Source organism: Prionailurus bengalensis, chromosome E2 (assembly GCF_016509475.1).
Source record: "Prionailurus bengalensis isolate Pbe53 chromosome E2, Fcat_Pben_1.1_paternal_pri, whole genome shotgun sequence".
Lineage (NCBI taxonomy): Eukaryota > Metazoa > Chordata > Mammalia > Carnivora > Felidae > Prionailurus > Prionailurus bengalensis.
In genome coordinates, this window is record NC_057352.1 from 11,111,867 (window position 1) to 11,121,499 (window position 9,633).

Genomic DNA, 9,633 nt, shown 5'->3' on the forward strand with positions numbered 1-9,633 from the left:
CTTAACGTTGCATACGTATATATAACTGAAACTTCTCATTTTCTTATTTTTTAATCTCTTCTGAATCTGAATAAAGGAAACCCCATTTAAAATGGAGTCTGGGGTGGCCGGGGTGCCTCAGTTGGTTAAGCGCCCGACTTTGACTCAGGTCATGATCTCACAGTTTGTGAGTTCGAGCCCTGCATCGGGTTCTCTGCTGACAGCATGGAGTCTGCTTGGGGCTCTCTCTGTCCCTCTCTCTCTCTCTCTGCCCCTCCCCAACTTGCACGAGGACGCGCTCTCTATCTCTCTCAAAATAAATAATTATACATAAAATAAAATACAAAATAAAATAAAATAAAATAAAATAAAATAGAATAAAATAAAATACAATGTCAGGAGCCCAGATTGGGAGGGGAGGAGAGGGGTAAACTTTCAAGCTATACCTCACAGAGTCCTTCGAAGAACCAACTGGAAGAAGCCCACCTCACTACCTCAGCAAGAGGAAGATTCTGTCCTGGCAACAGCCCAGCCAATGAGATGATCACACCCCAGCCAATCAGAAGATCGCAGCCCAGCCAATGAGAAGCCACCACACTTAGAACTCCCAGTTTCCTCCAAAGAAATTTTAATTCAGAAAGCATTCTCGAGTTACCCCTTCTCTCCTTAAAAAAGTGTGCTTTGGGGCACCTGGGTGGCTCAGTTGGTTAAGTGACCACCTCTTGGTTTCAGTTCAGGTCATGACCTCACAGATTGTGAGTTCGAGCCCAGCGTCAGGCCCTGCACTGACAGTGTGGAGCCTGCTTGGGGTTCTCTCTCTCCCTCGCCCTCTGCCTCTCTCTCTCGAAATACATTAAATAAACTTTTGTTAAAAGTGTGCCTCAGGGGCGCCTGGGTGGCGCAGTCGGTTAAGCGTCCGACTTCAGCTCAGGTCATGATCTCACACTCGGTGAGTTCGAGCCCCACATCAGGCTCTGTGCTGACAGCTCAGAGCCTGGAGCCTGCTTCAGATTCTGTGCCTCCCCCTCTCTCTGCCCCTCCCCTACTCATGCTCTGTCTCTCTCTGTCTCAAAAATAAATAAAAACAGGGGCGCCTGGGTGGCGCAGTCGGTTAAGCGCCCGACTTCAGCTCAGGTCACGATCTGGCAGTCCGTGAGTTCGAGCCCCGCATCAGGCTCTGGGCTGATGGCTCGGAGCCTGGAGCCTGTTTCCGATTCTGTGTCTCCCTCTCTCTCTGCCCCTCCCCCGTTCATGCTCTGTCTCTCTCTGTCCCAAAAATAAATAAACGTTGAAAAAACATTTTAAAATAAATAAATAAATATCTTCTTCTGACCAATTGAAAATGTCCAGAAGTATGTAAAAGTGAAAGCAACCACCTTGATTTAAGCTTACATGTCACGCTCCCTCCTAGCTCTGGCCCTCCACAAAAGTGGAAGCCTGCGTACAAGGCAGGGACGTGGGCGCCTTTTATTTTCCCTAGCACGCGCTTTTGTGCACCTTCGCCCAGTTTTCTGACTTGGTTTCCGAACCCACCAACGTAGGAGCTCGGAACCCTCTGAGCTTCACTGCTATCGCTCCCCAGGCTCCTACAGCGGTGGGTCCTCCTCCATCAGGACCATCATGGTGGCCCAGCACTGACACTCCCTGAGCTTTGCAAATATTTAAAGCTGCTTCCTCCCCTTCTGGGTGCATTCTGGCTTCTACCCACACACACATCTCTCACCTGAACTTCCTTTGATGGGGGGCAAGCGCCTCAATTCCGCTTGCGTGTTTACATTCCTTCTCAACCTTGCAAAGTCAGCAACCAAAGTCCAGCGGCAGCTAGGCTGGCGGGCGTCATGCAGATGTCCAGGCAGCTACAGCGGACGGGCCACTGCCAGCCACGGAGGTGTGGGCTTATGCAAAGCGAGGGCTACTGCCTGGGGACGCCAGGATGGGGCAGATGCAGGTATGAGGGCCCGAACCTCACGTGTGTAACTTGGGATCCGTCTGGGTAAAGGGGTACTGGCTGGCTCCATCCCCATGGGAGATGCACCTGTGCAAACCCCCCCCCCCCCCCCCCAGGAGGCAAAATCAGGTGCCCTGCGCGCGGCACGACTCTCCCCGGACTCCAAGGGGCGGCGGCGCCCTGACGGGGCCCCGGGGCCGCCAACGGAAACCATTAAGGAGGATCACAGCCCCATGCGAGGGCAGTCGCAGCCACTAACTCAGCAGAGTCCCAGAGTCCAGGAAGCCCCAGGGGCAGCAAAAGCGACCGCACTGCGAGCCTAACGGCGCGACCTCGACGGAAACATGGCGGCTCCCTCCGCCGCAGCAGTGCGCATGAGCGAGCGCTGCTGGAGGCGCCTGCGCACTGCGGCGCTGCGCTGCACCGCATGCTCGGCGTCCTCCCGCCAGAAGGAGGGACTGCTGGGGATGCTGGGCTGCGAAATCCCAGGAAAGGGTGCCCCGCAGGCCTTTTGAGTAACAGCGTAAATGCTATATGCCGCTGTGTTTGGTGTATTTTAAACCCACCCTTGATCCCACCATTGGATGCTGTTATAACCCTTATAAAAACTAAATGACCCAAAACACAGACCAATCCGAGGCGTGACGAGTCCGTTGATGCCTCTTTGGATAGTAAGGTCCTGGTGATCTGTGTTACATTTGCTCATCCAAGTTCACGGTTGGGGCGGGGGTGAGTGCAAATAGGTTCAGGATAAGTTTTACCCCCTTCTCCTTGGGAAGTTGACCTCAGGCATGTTCTCTGGATACTGTTTCTTTGGAACCATCATGGTTTAAGATAAAGGCATAGTGTCAGCTATGTTATCAGGCAACATTGTTTATCATTTAAGAGCTCGCCTGATCCGCACTGAAAGAACTGCGACTATGTGACCGGAGTTAGAGATTCCTGGAAAAGGAATGACAGACATAGCTTTCTGGACACAAGAAGAGTCATTTTAGGCCCCCGGGGCCATCTTATGAAACAATGTAAGAATAAACAGCCAGGAGGTTGACTAATCCTATCAGGGCAATAAATCAGAGTTAAAACTCCCAGTGCTCATTCATATGTGAAGACAGCCTTGTGCACACTAAGGAGTAATCTTTGTGGGATCTAAGCCCTTTTGAGCACTCAGATACTAGACCACAAGGAGCCAGAGAATTGATAACGCTGACCTTTGCCAAACCTAGTGACTTTGGCCTGGACTCAGTCATGTTAAGATGATTTTTCTGCCCCGGGGCACCTGGGTGGCTCAGTTGGTTAAGCGTTCCCCCAGTTTTGTTCAGGGAGACACTACTTTGGAAAAGATCCACCGCATTTTCCTCGTTGAAAATAAAACCCTTTCTTTCCCTATTCTTTGGCTTCATTGTGTCTTGTGGTTCAACACTACCAAGAGGCCAAGATGTGAACCCAGTTTCTGGTAGCAAATGGACCCATAGGTCCAGAGGGCCTGCATAACCTGTGGACTACTTAAGAGAGAAGTCTCAGTTTTCCTGGGTGGATTTTCTTGTTTCTGAGCACAACGCTTGTCTGTCTTGGAAGCTACACTGAGTTTCTCTCTTCCAGTCTGTTTTCCATTCACAACCACTATGTGTCACAGCAGCCGATTTCTTCAGTTCACATACACAAGTCACAATAGGCTTCAGCTCAGCAGAGCAGAGTTAAGAGGACATAGGAGGGAAACCCAACATGCCACCATGACAGCGTTAGACACATCTTTATGGGGATGCCTTGCAACTATCTAGGTGGTCCTTTCTGGCCTCCCAAACAGGCAGCCCAGTTGAAAGGGGTAGGCCACGTGGTTGGAGATGCAAACTATCTCACATGTAGATCCTCATACGGGACAGGAACCATCAGCTTGTATCAGCCCATGAGGGTGGCTTCCAAAGTATACAAGTGTCATATTCAGAAAAAAGAAACTTCACCCAGGAAAACAAAAACTTATTTCTTAAACCTTTTTTAAAAAATTTATTTATTTTTGAGAGAGAGAGAGAGAGAGAGAGAGCCATCAGGGGAGGGGCAGGGAGAGAGGGAGAGAGAGAATCCCAAGCAGGCTCCACACGTCAGCGCAGAGCCCATGCAGGACCTGAACTCACGAACTGTGAGATCATGACCTGAGCTGAAATCAGGAGTTGGACGCTTAACCTACAGAGCCACCCAGGTGCCCCCTTAAACCATTTTTTTTAAAACAGTCCAGGCTACGTAGGCTATGTGCCCACTGACGATCCACTTAGTCTGGTCAGGGGTCTTTTCAATGATAAACAATGTTGTCTGATGACACAGGTGATGAGGGAGCATAAGGCAGGCTGACACCCCACAAACCACCCCCCACAAGGTGGGATGTGTGTGACACAGCAGTCACTCCTGGCTGCCCAAGGACAAAGGAAGGGGAGAGAAAACCAATGGTTAACTGATAGAGGTCACAGTCATGCAGGACTTGAATCTCCATCAGTTTACAAATATCTTAGTAAATTACGAGAAAAAGGCAACCTTATCAACAGCCGAATCTCCAGGGACCCCCTACTGTCTTAATGCTAATGCTTTGCTAGAAGGAAAAACAACCTTAGCTTGACAATAGCTAGGCCTCCAGTAATCTGTGTCTCCTTCAGCATATGGAAATCCCTTTAAGAAACTTCCTCTTGACTTCACCTCCCCCCAACTCCACACTATATAACCAGTCACTCCTCACAACCCCAGCACAACTCTTTCTGCCCATGGGTCCTGTCGCGGTGCTTTAATAAAATCACCCTTTTGCGCCAAAGATGCTTCAAGAATTCTTTCTTGCCCATCAGCTCTGAACCCCCATCACTCCAAAACCCCATCACAGGTGACACCCCACATTTATCTTAACCCCGGATGGTTCCAAAGAAACAATACTAAGCGAAGGTCATTAAAAAAGCCCTGTGGCCGGGCGCCTGGGTGGCTCAGTCGGTTGAGTCCGACTTTGGCTCAGGTCGTGATCTCACGGTCTGTGACTTTGAGCCCCGCGTCGGGCTCTGGGCTGACAGCTCAGAGCCTGGAGCCTGCTTTGGATTCTGTGTCTCCCTCTCTCTCTCTCCCTCCCCTGCTCATGCTCTCTGTCTCAAAAATAAACAAAACATTAAAAAAAATTTTTTTTAAAGCCCTGTGGCTACTGTCCCAGATTCTTGGGATACTTACTCAAGGAGCTCAGCTGCCAGGCTGTGAGGAAGCATCAGTAGCCACGTGGGCAGGAACTAAGGTCCCTACCCACATTCTAGACTGAGCTCCTAGGTAGCACCCAGAACCAGCTTCTCAGGCACACAAATGAGATGTTCTGGAAGCAAATCCTCCAGGCCCAATGAAGCCACCCCAGCTAATACTGTGGGAAGGAGAAATGAGCCTACCCACATTGTATACTTGTGAAGAAAAGAAATGATTGTTGTTCTTTTAAGCCATGAATAAAAAGAAAGGAGACACTTTGTGTTAGAAATAAGCCCACCGACCCAATCAAAGGAGGGACACGGAGACTTGGAGTACAGTGAAGCAAGTCTTTAATCAACATTCTTGCAAAAGCAGGTGTCTGAGGGACAGGTGCACTTGGGGCAGTTACAGCAGACGATTTATTTCCTAGCATATAAGCCCCTCCCCTAGTTCCTCATTGGCTGAATACTACAGAGGTTAAAGCCTTACCCAGATGTTGCCAATGTCTATGTAAGGCACGTTTGGAGGGCTTGGAATTCGTGCAAACTGCACATTGGAGGCCATCCAGAATGTGTTTTAACACTTGGAACTAAAACCCTGGGCCCATCCTACCTCATATTTCTTGATAATGTAGGACATAATCAATTGGTATATTGTTTCAGTGTTCCCTTTACATATGACTCAGTGTATCGCACACAATTTGCTTCAGAGTTTCCCCTTTTAATGTTGTTACTGGCGAAGCACTCTAATATGTACACAAAGACTTAAGTGTAAGAATATTTATCATCTCAGGGCGCCTGGGTGGCTCAGTCAGTTAAGCATCCGACATTGGCCCAGGTCATGATCTCACAGGTCGTGGGTTCAAGCCCCACATTGGGCTGTCTGCTGTCAGCACAGAACCTGTTTTGGATCCTCTGTCCCCTTCTCTCCCTCTGCCCCTCTCTATCTCTCTCTTTCAAATATATATATATATATTTGAAATGTTATATATATATAAACATTTTTTAAAAGTCTATTGTCTGGGGTGCCTGGGTGGCACAGTCGGTTAAGCGTCCGACTTCAGCTCAGGTCACGATCTCGCGGTCCGGGAGTTCGAGCCCCGCGTCAGGCTCTGGGCTGATGGCTCAGAGCCTGGAGCCTGTTTCCGATTCTGTGTCTCCCTCTCTCTCTGCCCCTCCCCCGTTCATGCTCTGTCTCTCTCTGTCCCAAAAATAAATAAACGTTGAAAAAAAAATTTTTTTTAATAAAAAATAAAAGTCTATTGTCTTGTTTTTAGGGTAAGACTGGGAAAGCTTAGGTGGCCTTCAAAAGGAGACAAATGAAATAAATTACAATTTGTTTGTGAAATGGAAATGTAGGCAGCTGTAAAAAATACCTGTGTGCTTTGGGATTTTGAAGGGGTATGTATCATACTACCTTATTTTAGAAATGGAGGGGCACCTGGGTGGCTCAGTCAGTTAAATGTCCAACTTCGGCTCAGGTCATGATCTCACAGTTTGTGGGTTCACTTCCCGCGTCTGACTTCAGGTCAGGTCATGGTCTCGTGGTTCGTGAGTTCAAGCCCCACACTGGGCTCTGTGCTGACGGCTCGGAGCCTGGAGCCCGCTTGGGATTCTGTGTCTCCCTCCCTCTCTGCCCCTCCCCCACTCACACGCTGTCTCTCTCTCTCTCTCTCTCTCTCAAAATATAACTATTAAATTCCTTTTTTTTTTATTTTTTTTTCAACGTTTTTATTTATTTTTGGGACAGAGAGAGAGACAGAGCATGAACGGGGGAGGGGCAGAGAGAGAGGGAGACACAGAATCGGAAACAGGCTCCAGGCTCTGAGCCATCAGCCCAGAGCCCGACGTGGGGCTCGAACTCCCGGACCGCGAGATCATGACCTGGCTGAAGTCGGACGCTTAACCGACTGCGCCACCCAGGCGCCCCTTAAATTTCTTTTTAAATAAATAAATAAACAAACAAAACTCCGACTCCCTTCCTCTTGACCTCCATCCCCATTGGTACTCCTGAGTCCAATCCTGTTAGCAGTTTCCAGCATCAGCCGCTTCCTAGTTTTAAATAATACGCTTATAATTCCCTCTCATGGGTTTAGGGGCCCAACGCTACCATTTACAAGCTGTGGGATTTTTTTGCCAAATGACTTGAGTGTCTCAGAACTTCAGTGCGCTCCGCCCACGAGGAGGTAACAACACTTCCCCCGGCTGATGCTTGTAAGCGTACAATAAAGTAAATGCATTTGTAAATACCGTGGGAACTGGGGGGGGCCCCAGCGTATTTCTTATCCAAGTCGAGTCCATCCCTGGAAACATTTTGTTTTTAACTGTTTAGTTCGTTTTGAGAGAGAGAGAGAGAGAGAACACGAGTGTGGGAGGGACAGAGAGAGGGAGACAGAGGATCCGAAGCAAGCTCTGTGCTGACAGCAGAGAGCCCCATATGGGGCTCAAACTCACAGACCGTGAGATCATGACCTGGGCTGAAGTCAGACACTTAAGCAACTGAGCCCCCCGGGGTCCCCCTGGAAACAGTTTGGATAGAAACGTTTGAGGACATAAGAACTTGGATTCTTTTTTTTTTTTTTAAGATATTTTTAAAGGTTTTTTTTGGTTTTTTTTTGTTTTGTTTTGTTTTGTTTTTTAAGTAATCTCTACACCCAATGCGGGCTCAAACTCATGACCCTCAGATCAAGAGTCACACGCTCTTCTGACTGAGCCAGCCAGGTGCCCCCGCTTATGGTTTTTTCGTTTTTGTTTTTGTTTTTACTGGCTGACTCAATCAGCCTTGCCTCTTGCTTGACCCTAGGTTTCATGGGATTTCTATGAAGATAATTTAATTATACAGAGATTCGTTCTCCTTGCTAACAACGTTTATGATTTGGCTTTCCAGTCAGTTGTATGGTTTATCCAGAACATTCTCTTCCACGTGGCCAGGAACTCCTTGCTTGTAGGTTCAGAATTATGAATGAAGCACCCAACTAATTCATTGAGAAGACAGGAATGGAGTTCTTCTGTGTCTGTGTTCCCATCAGCTGTTCTGTGTGAGCGGTGTGTCCCCATAGATGACTCTTCTGGTAGGGTGCCATGGGCACGGGCAGGCATTGCAGAAACCTGCGTGTGCAAATACCAACCCACACAGTGCTTGCCTGGGCAGCACATGTACTAAAATTGGAACGATACAGAGGAGATAAGCAGAGCCCTGCATGAGGAACACACGCACATCCATGAAGCGTTCTTTGTTAAAAAAAGAAAAAAAAATGGGGTGCCTGGGTGGCTCAGTCGGTTAAGCGTCTGACTTTGGCCCAGGTCATGATCTCGTGGTTCGTGGGTTCAAGCCCCGCATGGGACTCTGTGCTGACAGCTTGGAGCCAGGGCCTGCTTCAGATTCTGTGTCTCCCTCGCTCTCTGCCCCTCCCCCCTCTCAAAAATAAGTAGACATTTAAAAAACATTAAAAAAAAAGAAAAAGAAAAAAACAGGGGCACTTGGGTGGCTCAGTCAGTTAAACATCTGACTTCAGCTCAGGTAATGATTTCACGGTCCATGGGTTCGAACCCTGCATCGGGGTCTGTACTGATAGCTCAGAGCCTGGAGCCTGCTTCCGATTCTGTGTCTCCCTCTCTCTCTGCCCCTCCTCCACTCACTCTCTGTCTGTCTCTCTCTCAAAAATGAACAAACACTGAAAAAAATGTTTAAACAGAAAACAGAAAAAGCAAATACCAACCCACACAGACTCCTGCCATATTAGGGGACAAGGGCTAATTTATATGCATGCATCAGGCTGTAACAGCCCTCCAGCCTGGCCAGTCAGTCTCAAGGATTAACTTGCTTCCAGGTAACACACTCCTTGCCTGTTGACTCAAGGCCCTTGATTTGTTAACAGAACTCATTTGCTTTCTTTGAGATCGCTGGCCTTGGGCAATAAGGGATCAGGACTTTCTCAGGCCACAGAGGCCAGCAAGTCTTTTTGAAGCCCCCCTTAAACTTCCTGATTAGCTCAGCAACCTTTTCGCGAAATGTTTCTTTTTAAGGTCACACAGATGACTTCACTGATCTCCCTTTCCGCATCTGTAGACCTGGCCCTCCTTTGCAGAAAGAACAGAGTACGGTCCTCTTGCACAAGCCCTGGACACTAAGGAATGATCTTTTTGTACAACCTGCCCAAACCCCAGGCACCAAGGAACTAGAACTTCTTGTACAACGTCTGCGCACTGAGCTGACTCAGTAGCTGGCATCACGGACTCTGTGCCTAAGCCAGAAATGTCACAGATCACTGTGCTCCCTTAACTGATTAAACCCCTTTAAAAATCTCCAGGCCAGGCAGAAACCTGGGAGTTGGACTTTGGACAAGAATCCGCCTTCACCGCCAAGTGGCCCTTCATGTGATTTTCTCAGAAACCCAAATCATCGACTTCCTTAGTGTTGTATCAAACAGCAACAATATCAGTTCAAATTAGAGGAAATCTATGCCAACACCGGCTTCTTTTTTTTTTTTTTTTCACTTTTGCATAATACAG

The 9,633-nt window shown here is 48.3% G+C and overlaps 1 non-coding gene across 1 annotated transcript; it reads left to right on the forward strand.

Annotated features, from left to right (window-relative positions):
* Nucleotides 1–8,256: 8,256 nt before the first annotated feature.
* Nucleotides 8,257–8,362, forward strand: LOC122495334. The gene has a single exon (XR_006300407.1). It is a non-coding gene; the product is annotated as a U6 spliceosomal RNA (small nuclear RNA).
* Nucleotides 8,363–9,633: the final 1,271 nt, after the last annotated feature.